This window comes from Hyperolius riggenbachi, chromosome 1, assembly GCF_040937935.1.
Source record: "Hyperolius riggenbachi isolate aHypRig1 chromosome 1, aHypRig1.pri, whole genome shotgun sequence".
In the NCBI taxonomy this organism is placed as follows: Eukaryota; Metazoa; Chordata; class Amphibia; order Anura; family Hyperoliidae; genus Hyperolius; species Hyperolius riggenbachi.
This window is the reverse complement of record NC_090646.1, coordinates 465,709,546-465,723,374: the sequence shown is the minus strand read 5'-3', so window position 1 is coordinate 465,723,374 and position 13,829 is coordinate 465,709,546. Positions and strand designations below refer to the sequence as shown.

At 39.8% G+C, this 13,829-nt stretch overlaps 1 long non-coding RNA gene across 9 annotated transcripts in view; it reads right to left on the bottom strand.

Moving 5' to 3' along the window:
- LOC137521055 (uncharacterized) overlaps positions 1-13,829 on the bottom strand; it is a 523,185-nt gene that overhangs the window by 444,982 nt on the left and 64,374 nt on the right. For all 9 annotated transcript variants that reach the window (XR_011022005.1, XR_011022012.1, XR_011022007.1 and 6 more), the window contains one exon: positions 2,551-2,702. This is a non-coding gene — a long non-coding RNA (uncharacterized lncRNA). The remainder of the gene's footprint in view (positions 1-2,550; positions 2,703-13,829) is intronic.

Below are 13,829 nucleotides of genomic sequence, written 5' to 3'. Positions count from 1 at the left end.
ACCTCTCCCAGTTGCTAGGCAACGTGAACAACAACATAGGAAATCCCATCATGCTCTGCACAGCATCAGGGAAAAAAAGCTTGGGCTTTTTTTCTTTGATGTGTGGAGCTTAGCTAAAAATGCAGCTAAAAATGATGCTTTGGTAAGAAAAACAAAGTTCTGATGCTGTGAAACTGTTAAAGAAACACCAAGCCTTTTCAGTTCTGCTGAGTAGATTTTTAGTCCGGAGGTTCACATTAAGAGGAATTTACCTCAGGATGACACATAGTTTAGGGTAAAAAGAGCCAACAGGTGCTCCAAGCCATAGGATACTTGCCCTAGGACACTATTTACTGACCTAAGGAAGCAGATTGACTCGTGCTGCCTGCAGCATTTTACCGCAATTTTGGAGCGATCGCGGTACAGTGCTTATTAAAGTGCTGATCACGATCGCTCTGAATCGCAGAAGTGTACAGTGATTTTACCATGCTAATAGCGGTGAAATCACTTGCGCAACTGTTTGGGGATTTTAAGTGTGAACGGGCCCTTAACCTTACAACTCTAGAGCTTTTTAACATTTTCAAATGTATTTTACAAAGATGACAATATTGGGTTCTGTTTAGCTTCTGTTTTCATCAAGTTTGTTTTAAACAGCACCTAAGTCACAAATAATTTACTGTAGGGTAGACAACTAAGCAACATAAAGGAAAAAGAGCACTTAGTTAATACAAAGGTATCATTTTGTTTCCTGTCCTTTAATGTTTGCAGTGAGGTGCAGTATATGTACAGAATACAGGGAACATCCAACGAGCAGCCCCAACACTAGGGCGGCGCTACAGCTGCACAGAAGAAGCCTTACTGCCTCTTCAAACATTGGAAAAGCAGGGGCTGAGGGGAGTGGTCAATTTACATACAAACAATCAACCTTCTGAACACAAGAAGCATTAAAAACAACTTGGCTGCAAGATTATGCAGTTGAAGAAAGGGAACAATTAGCTTTCAAAATAGATTGCATGCAATAGCATTCTGTACTGGACCCATACACCAGCAAACGGGCTTCCCGCTGAGGCACTGTCAGGTTCCACCAGTCTAGGGAGCACACGCATACACATCAATCAGTCTGACATTGCCCAGGAGCAATAACCTGCACTACATACACCATCCAATAAATGGGGTAACTGGCACAAGGGACAGAAGAGCTACAGCTTTCAACCAGACCACAACGGCTGCTAAAGGTGGCCACTAATGATATAATTTGCTGAACGATTGATTATGAATGATTTCTCTTATGAACGATTGTAAATGGTCGTTTGGGACCACTAATGGACAAAATTCTCCTAACCAATCCGATCAGATTAATGAAATTGATCAGAATTTTGGTTTGATCCTGTGAATCTGATCGGATTGGTTTAGAGATTTTTGTCCATTAGTGGTCCCAAACGATCATTTACAATCGTTCATAAGGAGAATCTTTCGTAATCGATTGTTAGGCAAATTCTATAATTAGTGCCTACCTTTAGACATACATATAAGGAAAGAGGGGCTATGCTAAGCCTTAGGGACCCTGATTTTAAATGGAAAATCAACCCCCATTCGTCTATGACTTTGTTTAGATAAGTAGGTTAATTCTTTAAGAGAAATAACAATGGGCCTGGTTTACTAAGACAAACAAATAAAATCAATGATCAGCTAAACTCACCTTGTGTCTGTTATGGACAGATGCGATGTTACCACAATCCATTCTGCCCAGTGATTGCAGTGGCAGTGGTGGCTCTGCTGAAAAGAGTGGGGTGCTTACCTGATTGCTCCAGTATGGGGGCAAGTGAATAGCACCATAAACCCACCTCCCATGACTTCTGAGCACCCTAGTATGCCACAGGATGTCCAAACAGCTCGTTCACCCACCAGCAATGTACTTCTCCACTCCGTATAAGTATGTATGGTGAGATGGAGACTAGTGTTGAGCCATCGTTTGTCACTAGTTGGTAATGACATGCTTTATGCAAGGGCTACTAGCATAGCTCAGTAGTAAACGTCATGCTGGTTAATTTGTTTTATTTAACATAGGAAGAGGAAATAAGTATGTATATCATATTTATTGGTGCACCACTAATACATATTTATTTCAAAGCACTGAGAGCTATTTGTTGGTGGGCAGCCCTCGCCTACAGCAGAAAGGTTAGTGGGGAGAGTCTCACTATGAATTCACAAGGAGTCACGTGCAAGTCCCAGAGCTTTAGCTAAACCATCAACGGGTTTTGAAGCCGGATCGTGGATCATCACCAACAAACATTGCTTCATGCACCATTCATAAATCAGACGCAATGTGCCTATACCTGTCCCCATCCTCTCTGTAGGTGTGTTAAGACTCTGGCATCAGACAGAAAAAGTTTACATTTGCAGCTGACCCCTGCAACTTACATGAACTGTTTGCTGCTTTAATCATAAAACAGGTCATCTAACTTGCAGGTAATAGTTCTGATGTTAGATGATTGATTCCATGCAGTTTTGGTGTTCAAGTCGATGTGTTTCTGAAATGAATTCAGTATGTAGTCATTTCTCTTCACTTACCCCTATCCCAAAGGCTTATCAAGTTCAATACCCACTCAGCTGGTCACATGAGGACGCTCTGATGGTCAAACAGCACCAATCTACAGATCACTGATATTGATCCAGCCAAGTGGGGAAGGCAGATGGGGCCACACACTCCCAGCTTCCAGACACTAGAAGGTAAATAAGCACAAGTTAACAGGCAGTAGCTGTATTTATTTGTCATGTATAACATATTAAAGGGATTAAAGAACTATTTCAGTACACGCTGAATAAGAGCTATATCCTAAGTTACATTTTAAAACATTGTTGCCTTGTTAAAATCCCTAAAGCAGCATTATCTTTGCCTTGAAAAATCAAATCCTTATAACTAGATACAGCCTTACTCTCTGCGTACATGTAAAAAGGGTGCTTGGGTAATTATGGCGGTGCGTGAAAACAATAAATTATTGCCGATAGTTACAATTTCAGTAACTGTACCGATATTCAGCTATGGCCTTCCTTATCCTATATCTCACGCTAACTCTCCCCTACTTCCGCCTAGCACTAACCCCTCCTCTACCTACATCTAACACTGCCCTACCATGTACATGTAAAAAATAGCACTTACAAATTTTGGAACATGGTAAAGACACAATTTTGTTTTGTGCACTGAATGTAGTAGCATATTGATAATGTTACTGATATTTTACTCTTGCCTATCATAACCTATCTATCAGAATAACTCTCCCCTACCTACGCCTAACACTGACCCACCCCCTACTCGCCACCAATTGAAACCATTAATTTGGTCCTTCAAATAAATCCACCTGCTGTTGTTGCTAAGTACTGTGTAAAGATATGTGCTCCTAATCAGTTTGATAGGTCGATGCACCGTATGTTGCATATTTGTTTTCCATTCATTTCAACAGACTGAAGATGAAAACTTTGATGACAACATGGACTAGCCAAGCAGATCTGCAGACCTTAAAGAGGAACTCCAGCCTACACAAACATACTCAACACAAAAAATAGAGATAACACTGCCCAAACTAAACAAACATACTGTCATTAAGTTACATGAGTTATGTTAATTAAAATAGATAGGTAATATAATCTCTTACCCACACGAACAGGCAAATGTTTGATTTCATGATGGCAGCCATCTTTTTGGTTGAAAGGAGGTGACAGGGAGCATGAGACACAGTTCCAACTGTCCTGTGTCCTGAGCACCTCTCCCAGTTGCTAGGCAACGTGAACAACAACATAGGAAATCCCATCATGCTCTGCACAGCATCAGGGGAAAAAAGCCCGGGCTTTTTTTCTTGGATGGGTGGAGCTTAGGTAAAAATGCAGCTAAAAATGATGCTTTGGTAAGAAAAACAAAGTTCTGATGCTGTGAAACCGTTAAAGAAACACCAAGCTTTTTCAGTGCTGCTGAGTAGATTTTTAGTCCGGAGGTTCACTTTAACCCTATTGAGAAATCTCAAACGGAAGGTGGAGGAGTGCAAGGTCTGTAACATCCTCCAGCTTCGTCATGAAGGAGTGGAAGATGATTCCAGTGACAGCCTGTGAAGGTCTGGAAATCCCCATGCACAAAATATTGACTCTTTGGACACAATATGACTTTCTCCACTTTTGTTGCTAGTGCTTTAAGGTGGCCACTAATGATCCAATCTGTTCCATCCAATCTTACAATTTCTATGTAATATAAGGTACTGCCTAAAGTATCCATTCAATATATTCACTCAGTTTCTTGTACTATATACAGTATATTTGGTAAGATTGGATGAAAAAGATTGGATCATTAGTGGCCACCATTACACATTAATGGCTGTGTTGCATTATTTTGATGGGACAGCAGCTATAAAAGCTTTACACTGACTACTTTATATTGTATCAAAGTGTTATATTGTGTTGTCCCATGAAAAGACGTAATAAAATATTTACAAAAATGTACACACACTCACTAAAAGCCTTGTTGCTGCCCCCCACCCAGATCCTTCCTCATTCAAAATGCGGGTGGTGGTAGGATAGGAGAAGTTTTGACAGGACAAAGACCGATTCCCGCAGAAAGTAACTTCTATCTAGTCAGATAACTCCAGAAAAAAACATTGTTTTCATTTTAGATTGTGCAGAAAGGGGTCATACTTTTTTTTTTCCTCCTATACCTGTGCACTCATCGGGAAGATTTAAATTAAAATGGCATTTTTCTGGACTTTGTTTTAGTATGAATCTGTTTTTGAAAATTACTACAAACATACAAGGTGTGGCAATTATGAACTGGTGGCAGCGGGATGTGTTTTCACTGTGTATCAGTTTGGAGGTTCTGGAAGATGATGAGATAAGCACGGTTTGCTTTCACTTGCTGTCTGTTGACAGTATTAAAAGAAACTGAGTGAAATTGTTTTGCTGATTAAATACTTCTAATCGCTATATGAATGATGTGGTAATGCATGAAAGGTCTTTTAGAAATAAGGAGAGATCATTCACAAAAGTAAGTTTTGCCTATCTACACCATAGTGCAAATGAACCCTTGTTGGAAAAATTACATGACAACAGGGGAAACACAGAGAACACAATGTAATTCTCACCAGAGGAGCAAAACTGGAAGCTTTGTTAGGAAAAAGGTAAAAAAAAGTTATGTGAAAATAACGTTATGAACAAAAGTGCCTATTTTTTTTACAATAATTATGTATAAATGATTTAGTCAGTGTTTGCCCATTGTAAAATCTTTCCTCTCCCTGATCTACATTCTGACATTTATCATATGGTGACATTTTTACTGCTGGCAGGTGATGTCAGTGGAAGTAGCTGCTGCTTGCTTTTATGGCAGTTGGAAACAGCTGTTATTTCCAACAATGCAAAAAGACTCCCACAGTGTGATGTCAGCACCATGGTCCTGACATCACACTGTGGGAGGGTTTTCAACACAATATAAGCCATACAGAGCCCCCTGATGATCCGTTTGAGAAAAGGAAAATATTTCTCATGGCAAAGGGGGTATCAGCTACTGATTGGGATAAAGTTCAATTATTGGTCACGGTATCTCTTTAACATCCTCCAACAATGTTATGCCTCCCAGGAGACTGTTTAACCACGATGACTCAAAAACTGGAGGTTAAAATAAAACTTTAGGGGGAAAAAAAATCAAGCAATGATGTTTCCATCCTCTCTTTCTTTGCAGCATATAGTTGTCTACATTGCTACAGGTATATATCATTTTAGCCTATGTACCATCATACGCCTCTGCTATTCTGTACGTGACAATAATCAGCACATCCATAAACAAGAAGCAAACTATCTTACACCTTTGTATCTTGTACTGTCTGAAAATAAGTAAGAAAACTGCTATTATTGCATGAACCGCCATCATTGAACAGCCACTTTAGGTTCATCTAGATAAGGTGTTTAACTTAAGCAGCCCATACACTCAGCCGATTTTCTGGCCGATCGATCGATCGCGATCGATCGATCGATCGATCGATCGCAAATCGGTTGGCCAATCGACCGATCGACGGCCGATTTCGATCGATTTCGATGGATTTCCATCGAACTAGCAGGGTGGAAAATTTAGGTCGATCTGATGAGATTGCTTATCAGTTTGCATTGGCCTTAATGGAAATCTGATGGCAAAAAAATGCCATCAGATCGAATTTCAACAGATTTCAAACTGAAATCTATTGGAATTCTATCCTGGTAAAAAATGTTCTAAAAACGCATCAGATAGATCATCAGATGCATTTCTTATCTGTCTGCTGCCAATCTGACGAGTGTATGGGCACCTTTAGTGTTCCACCATGCAGATTATATACTCTATTAAAAAGGGCCAATTACACCAGGCCGGATTTTGTGAGAAACTATGGACCTGAAACATTTCTATTTCCAAGAATAATCTGTATATTGCTCATGTTTCTTGTGTTTATATTAATGTCTAAGAGGAATTAGAGGCGAGCTATAATAGCCACGTTCTGTATATATTATGCAGCAGAAAGGGGGGCTCACGCTCCCTTGAGGCGCCCACCTCAAAGCATCTCCCAGGAATCTTGTTTTGACATTCAAGCATTAAGGGTCTGAATGCGATAGCCCCAAAGCCAAGGTCCCTTTGATCAGTCGGCACATAACTGTGCAGATAGACAGAGTGTATATATTAGTCACAAAATTAATTTTATTGCAGCATGGGACACCACTTCTCTCATAGTCTCCAAAGGCAGCTTAGAAACCCATCTTATGTAATAACGTTCATATCAAGTCGCAGAGCAGAGGAGACTCTCAGCAAAGGGACTCTCTAACCCCTGGATGACACTGATTAACACAACTGACATCTGACCTGCAGAGTTTGCCCTTATTGGCATTACAAGTAAAAATCACATAAAGATCCTTTAGCTTTGTGGTAAACCAGGCTATAGGTTATACAATAAAACCAAGGTTTGTGAAAAACAAGTTTATACAGTTTACTATACTATTTTACCTTGGTTTTGTGCAGTATTAAATATATACAAATAAATACATTAATAGGCAATTATCCAATGCCAGCAGTTTACACTGTAACTTAATCTGAAGTGAAAATTAAGTTATGAGATAATGATTTGTATGTGTAGTACAGCCAAGAAATAGAAAATTAGTAGCACAGATATGAGTTTCATATTGTTTCCAGTACAGGAAGAGTTAGGGTCTGATTCCACTACACGCAGAATGGATGCAGAAAAACTGACTCCTATGGGTAAATGCCTATGGGCAAATCTGCATCAGAAAAATCATGTTTAGTGGAAACAGGACTATAGGCATTCATTGGAGTCAGTTTTTCTGCATCCATTCTGCATGCAATCTGCATATAATGGAAACAGGCCCTTAAAGGACTTACGAGGCCAAAATGTCTAAAAAAAAATCCAAGTACCTGCAAGATGTTTACATGCACGGAGGACGCCGTCCGCGCCCTCCGTGCAGTTCCGCCGGGTCCCCTTCCTGAAATCGCCTCCCGTGCCGATCGCGACCCCACAGGCCGGGTCGGGCTCTCATGCCGCTTCTTATATGGCCGCCGGAGCTGGCCGCGGCTGCGCAGTCCGCATTGCCGCGAGTGCGGCTGCGCAGCTCTAGGGCCAACCCCTCCGATCCACGCGTGGTGGAACTGCACGGAGGGCGCGGACGGCGTCCTTCGTGCATTTAAACATCTTGCAGGTACTTGGAGTTTTTTTTAGACATTTTGGCCTCGTAAGTCCTTTAAGAAACTTCTGTTGTTATCAGCGTAAAAGATCTTCTCTGAGCTCTCCGACCCAACTTGGGTCAAAGACAGTGCTGTTTTCTAAAGCACTTATCTCCACCTGTCTCTCACTGTTTCTTGTTTGTTTTAAGGTTTTACTGTAGGAAAGTTCAAAGGGTCATTAGCTTTGCTCTGTTTCATACTTTAAAATACTTATGGCCTCAATTCACTAAGCTTAACTCCTGTCTTGAATAACTCTTCTGAGCTGTTTTACAGTTATCACAATTATCTCACCATGGTGATAACTGTAAAACAGCTCAGAAGAGTTATTAAAGACAGGAGTTAAGCTTAGTGAATTGAGGCCTATAGTGTAATTTGTAAACTGCAAGTACTAGAGAATGATGCAATGTTCTAAAAATAAAGCTATATAACTGAAAAAATATGAGTCTCTTTTCTTTGCTACTAATGTTCTATTAATTATCCGTACTACACATTCAATTCATTATATTAGAAGGTTTTTTAGGCTCCAGTGTCACTTTAAGAATAAAAAATATACTTGCCACAATAGAAACTTTTGGGTAACCCCCTTTGTGTCACATTGTAAGCATTGATTGATTAATCACTTTCTTTCTGCTTTTTCTTGGTAATATATTTTAAAATGGAAGCCATATTTATTCCACAATGGCCACACTAGGGCACCATGGTGTAGTAGTGGTTAGCAATCTTTCCTTGCAGCGCTGGGTTCCCTGTTCGACTCCCAGCAAATCAATACACAGAGTTTGTATGTTCTCCCTGTGTCTGCGTGGAATTCCTCCAGGCACTCTGGTTTCCTCCCACATCCCAAAAACATACATATAAGTTAATTGGCTTCCCCCTAAATTGGCCCTAGACTACGATACATACACTATATTATACAAACAGACATATGACTATGGTATGAATTAGATTGTGAGTCCCTCTGAGGGACAGTTAAGTGACAAGACAATATATGCTGTACAGTGCTGCAGAAGATGTCAGGGCTATGTAAATACTAAATAATAATGTTTGGGGGCACATAATATTTTGGTAACATTACAAATCATGGCTACTTTATGTAAATTGCTTTCTAAACTGCATAAAATTGTTAAGCATAATAAATTTTAATTACTGTCTGGACCACAATTCCATTCTTCTTTTCTCACCATTATAACGTAAACATGTATGTACAGCAGAGTCCAGCATATACTGTATGTTCACTGGACAACTTATAAGAAAACATGCCTAGCAAGAAAGTGGTTATGCTTGCTTGCACATATCACTGCCATTCACAACCACGTTATTATTATTAAAACATGCTGCCACCATGCAGTGTGATTCCTGGCAAGCACAGTTGTTTTTTTAAAATCTGTGTGTATATGCATGCAACTGTATATCCCCAATATGTTAATAATCAGACTTTGGGAAAAAAATGATTGAATCAGGAGAATACCATTTATTGCGTCTTGGAAAAAGGAGCACTCAGTTAAGCTGGAAAATGGTTTTGCACCAATCAACCCTCCCTCTACTGATGCCCAGCCTTAACCCCCCCCCCCCCCCCCCCCACACACACACACAATGTATATAAGCTGTGTGTTCTAACATTGGGGCTGATTCATGAAGCTGCGCTGCTATAGCACTGCGAGTTTCATGACAGCACCGCAAGCTAAATCAAAGGCTGCACGCAAAGCGTGGTCTTGCAACTTAGCATGCCTTCCCTAGTTACATGTGCTGCTTCCATAGCAACGTGCGTTTCTATATACCGTGATCCTTCACTGCGGCCGCTACTATGTGATTAACATAGTAACTTTGTCAATTAACATAGTAGCGGCAGCTCTAGTGAAGTATCGCGGTCTCAATACTTCACAGCAGCGCCCGGTATTTAAAGGAACGTACGTTGCTATGCAAGCAGCCCACGTAATTAAGTAAGACCGCGTGTAGTGTGCAGCCTTGGATTTAGCTTGCGGTGCTATTATGGAGCTTGCGCTGCTATAGCAGTGCATTTTCATGCATCATCTCCATTGTGTCAGTCTACAGGAATAGAGTCTGAAGAGTGCTTATTGGTTGAAAGATTACTCTTATCTTTTATGTTAGCCTATATGAACAGCAGGAAAAAGATCCAGTGTATATGTCATCCCTTCTTCAACTCAGTAAAATAGCCCACATGACTTTCAATGTTCATAATGTAACCTTGCAAGGGGAGTAGGGGGGCAAATATCCATGTGGACCTATGCAAATTCCTTGCATGAAGTTCAACTATGCCAACTCTGGGGAACCTTTTGGCAGCTTTAAATATGTATCTTTCTTTCTTCAATCAAGAAAAAAAGATACAGATGCAAAACAGATGGACACAAATGAAAGAAAGAAGAAGTAGATAGTCACAATGGATTTCAATAATACTAAGGGCCTGTTTCTACTTGAGCCGCACGCGTCAGCGAGACGTGCGACGGCACTTCCGGGTCTGCGGGTACGCAGACGAATCCCATCAGCCGTGCCATGCAGGGCTATGGGATTCGCAGCCTCCAGCACAACTTCGGATGGAAAAGCCAGCCGAATCACTAGTGCAAGCGATTTGGCCAGCGGCGCTATTCATCCCTATGGCAGCGTTTCCCCGCACGATTTACCTGCGGGGAAACTCTGCGGGTCGGGCTGGGTTTCCGCGCCAGTGGAAATGGGCCCTAAGAGTTTACATGTTTATTATTATTATATATATATATATATATATATATATATATTTTTTTTTTTTTACTAAGTGTGGTGTTTTGTTTGCTATTCAATCCATCACTAATAAAGAGGTCTAAAAAGGAACCTTTTGACCTGGGTGAGGAGATAACCAGAGAGCACGACAAGCCCCGCATTCTATTACCCCCACATCTTGTTGGGAGGGAAAGAGATTGAGGAGAGCAACGTGTCTCTCAAATTGGGACAAGCGTGCTTTGTTTACCATATTGACTAGTTGGCTTAGATCACGCACTTGCTAGCCTATTTTCAGCTGCTCCGAACTGCATTACTGAAAAGGGCATTGGTTAAAATATTTAGGATGGGATAAGTGTTTTTGATGTTTGTTTGTTTTTTTTAAGAAAATTATTTTTATCTAAAAAAAACTGAATGGCATTTAAACATTATTGCATTTGAGGTTGCTGTTATATTTTATTGTTAACATTTTTACTTGACAAAATGCATGGTTCTAAAGCAGCATTTGAGCATGAATGAGTGCATTGAAGTTACTGTGTCCCACATACACTGTAGAAAGTAATGTAGCTGGAAATGACAAAATTGTCCTCAAATAAACTGACCTTAGAGAGTTTTTTTCCCCAGTATAAATTAAGAGATATCACTGCCATTAAGTTAGGATGTGAAGTGTTTTTAAGAGATAATGTATCCAGTATCAATTCCAGAAAGGTGAATGTGGATTTGGAGGAGCCAGTCTTTTTGGAATAACAGAAGAGAAGCAGAGACAGATCATAAGTGCTTCTTAGTATTGCTCCTTATTATCAGAGAGAGATGAGACTAGTACTAGGGTTTATCTACAAGCTGGTGACTCCTCTCTCCTGCTCCTCAAGACAGATGACCTGGAGGTCAGCAAAATGAAAGTGAAAAGCAACAGGTCTCAATGAAAGGTCAAAGGGTGAAATACAAGTTAGAAGAGCTATTTACACAATTGTGCTGTTGAATATATGGAGAAAGATAACTTGCTTAATTGGACCTGATGTGTTAAGATTATAACTCTGCGAAGGAAAAAGGTTAAACTAAAGATGTGTAAGATTATGTCTATGGGTATTTATTTTTGTATACTTATTAATGATGATGATGATGGTTTAAAATGTATATAGTGCCAACATCTTCCATGATGGTATGCAAAAAAGATTTTATATATCAAATATAAATTTCCCTTCTTAAAACAAAGGGTATTCATTCAGCTTTATATGAACAAGAAAGATCTCCCATGATTCATCACTGATGAATCATCCCTTTATGTCCCAAAAAGTCAGACACACAAACCTGGCATGTAATCAAGTGAAGGAAAGGCAATATTTACAGTGTATTGCATGCCATGGTGGCACTGGTGGACTGTTCTCTCCCCTTGTCCCCTGCAGGTGATCCCCTTCTCTCCTCTGGGTGGATGCTTTTTCTTCCATTTTGGTAAGTCACTTGTTGCTGCACAATCTGTTTCCTAAAGATGCCTTGTGTACTCCTAAAAGTATTCTTTAGGCAAAGAGCATTACGCCACATAGATTCATATTGTGGCCCAAGGTGACAGTTATGTGCAATAGTTTACATGTGCAATATTGGCATTTGGCAATGATTAGCATTTCTACAGTGATTGGCCTGGACTTTTTTTATGTGCAATTTCCTTTGTATATTTTGTGCAATATTTTTTGAGTTGTTGTACTTGCACCTTAATTAGATTTTCCTATTAGTACCAATTGTTCCCAGACACGTGTAATATAGATTTTTATTTTTGAAATTGCGACACTAGCACTGTTTGTGCATATCTTTGGTTTAGCACTGAATTTTTACGCTGCACTTTACCCTGCTAATCACATAAATAAAAACATTAATTATAGTAGCTTGTCAAATATGTAATTACTCTTAGTACCATGCCAATCATGTAATCACAGCTAATCTGCAGCACTCAATTGTTGTTTATATATATATATACAATCTAGGCCATCAACCTATCTAGAAGAAACCTAAGCATTTATGAACAAACAATCCAAGGCCATTAAAATCTCTCCAAAGCTTTTGGAGTAGAAAGGACACGTTTCAGAGCAAAAAATACTTGATAACAACTCAAAAACACACGCTCCTGTTGGGAGCACACTTCCCACCAGCACACTTCCCCTCAACAGCTCTGGCTGTGTGAGACTCATGAAACAAAAGTGAAGTCACACTGCAATACCTTTAAGGATGATGCACAAAATAATACTTAAAAGAAAATGACAAACAGTGCATTTACAATTCACATTTAAAATACTTGTACTAGTGTAACAATACATTTATTTATACAGCCCATACAGACCCATTTATAAAACTTGAAAAAGAGACAGCTGATGGGCAAAGATGGACAGAGTGATTTGTTAAAAAAGGGACTGTTCTTTCAAAAAAGAGCCAGTTGGGTGGGATAAATACAAAAATCCCCACAAAAATATTGGGGTTGGTGGAAAGCAGCTTGAAAAGAATGCCAACCACAAAGTCACTAAGCTGTAGCTGTAACTGACATGTATGATGATTGCATCAACCTCCCATGTAAGCTCAAACATTGTTATAGAGCCTGGATGAATAAACAGGTCAGAAAATCTTTGGGTGTATTGAAGAACTGTACCCCTCTCTCATACAAAGGCAGCATCTCTGTAACTTGTGTGTTCCCCCATGATTTAACTCTGCTCCAACAAGAAAATATGTTTTGACTTCATTGACTGGATCGGTCACATGTAGAAAATAAAGGTTTCAAAAGGTGCATACAATAATTTCAGGATAATTTCAGGATGCTGTAGGTCACATTCAAACCACCCTCCCCCCCCCCCCCTTTGTTGCCCCCTTCCCATGTGTTGATCTCAATGGAAGGGTGGTTCGGTGGGAGACTGTGCCATGCGCCCTCCACAGACTACAATTGCAGGGAGAGTGAGTAGAAGCTTGGCCACACCAACTCCCAGAAGGCAATGTGCCCAGAGAAGGAGGCTGTTTTGTGGTCGGCAGGGGAGACAAGACAAGTGTTCATATGTTCTTCCTACATTTCAATGGGTTTCCTCCCGCATCCTACATACATACAGGTAAGTTAATTGGCTATGGTAGGTACATTAGAAAATTAGGCATATAACTATAGACTTTGTAAAGTGCTGTGTAAAAGTCATTTAGATTGTCAGCTTGCAAGTACAGGGCTCTCTCATCCATTTGTTTCTAGAAATCTGCTATACGTTTGTTCATTATGTTGCATTTGTCACTGTAACTATTATGTTTACCAATTCTGCATCATATACCGGTGTCTATATTTTGTGTATACAATTGCCTGCATTATTATGTAACCCATGGCACTTTATAAATGAATAATAATAAAGATAACAACAAGTCAGTACAATATAAATACATAATATTGTTTATAATT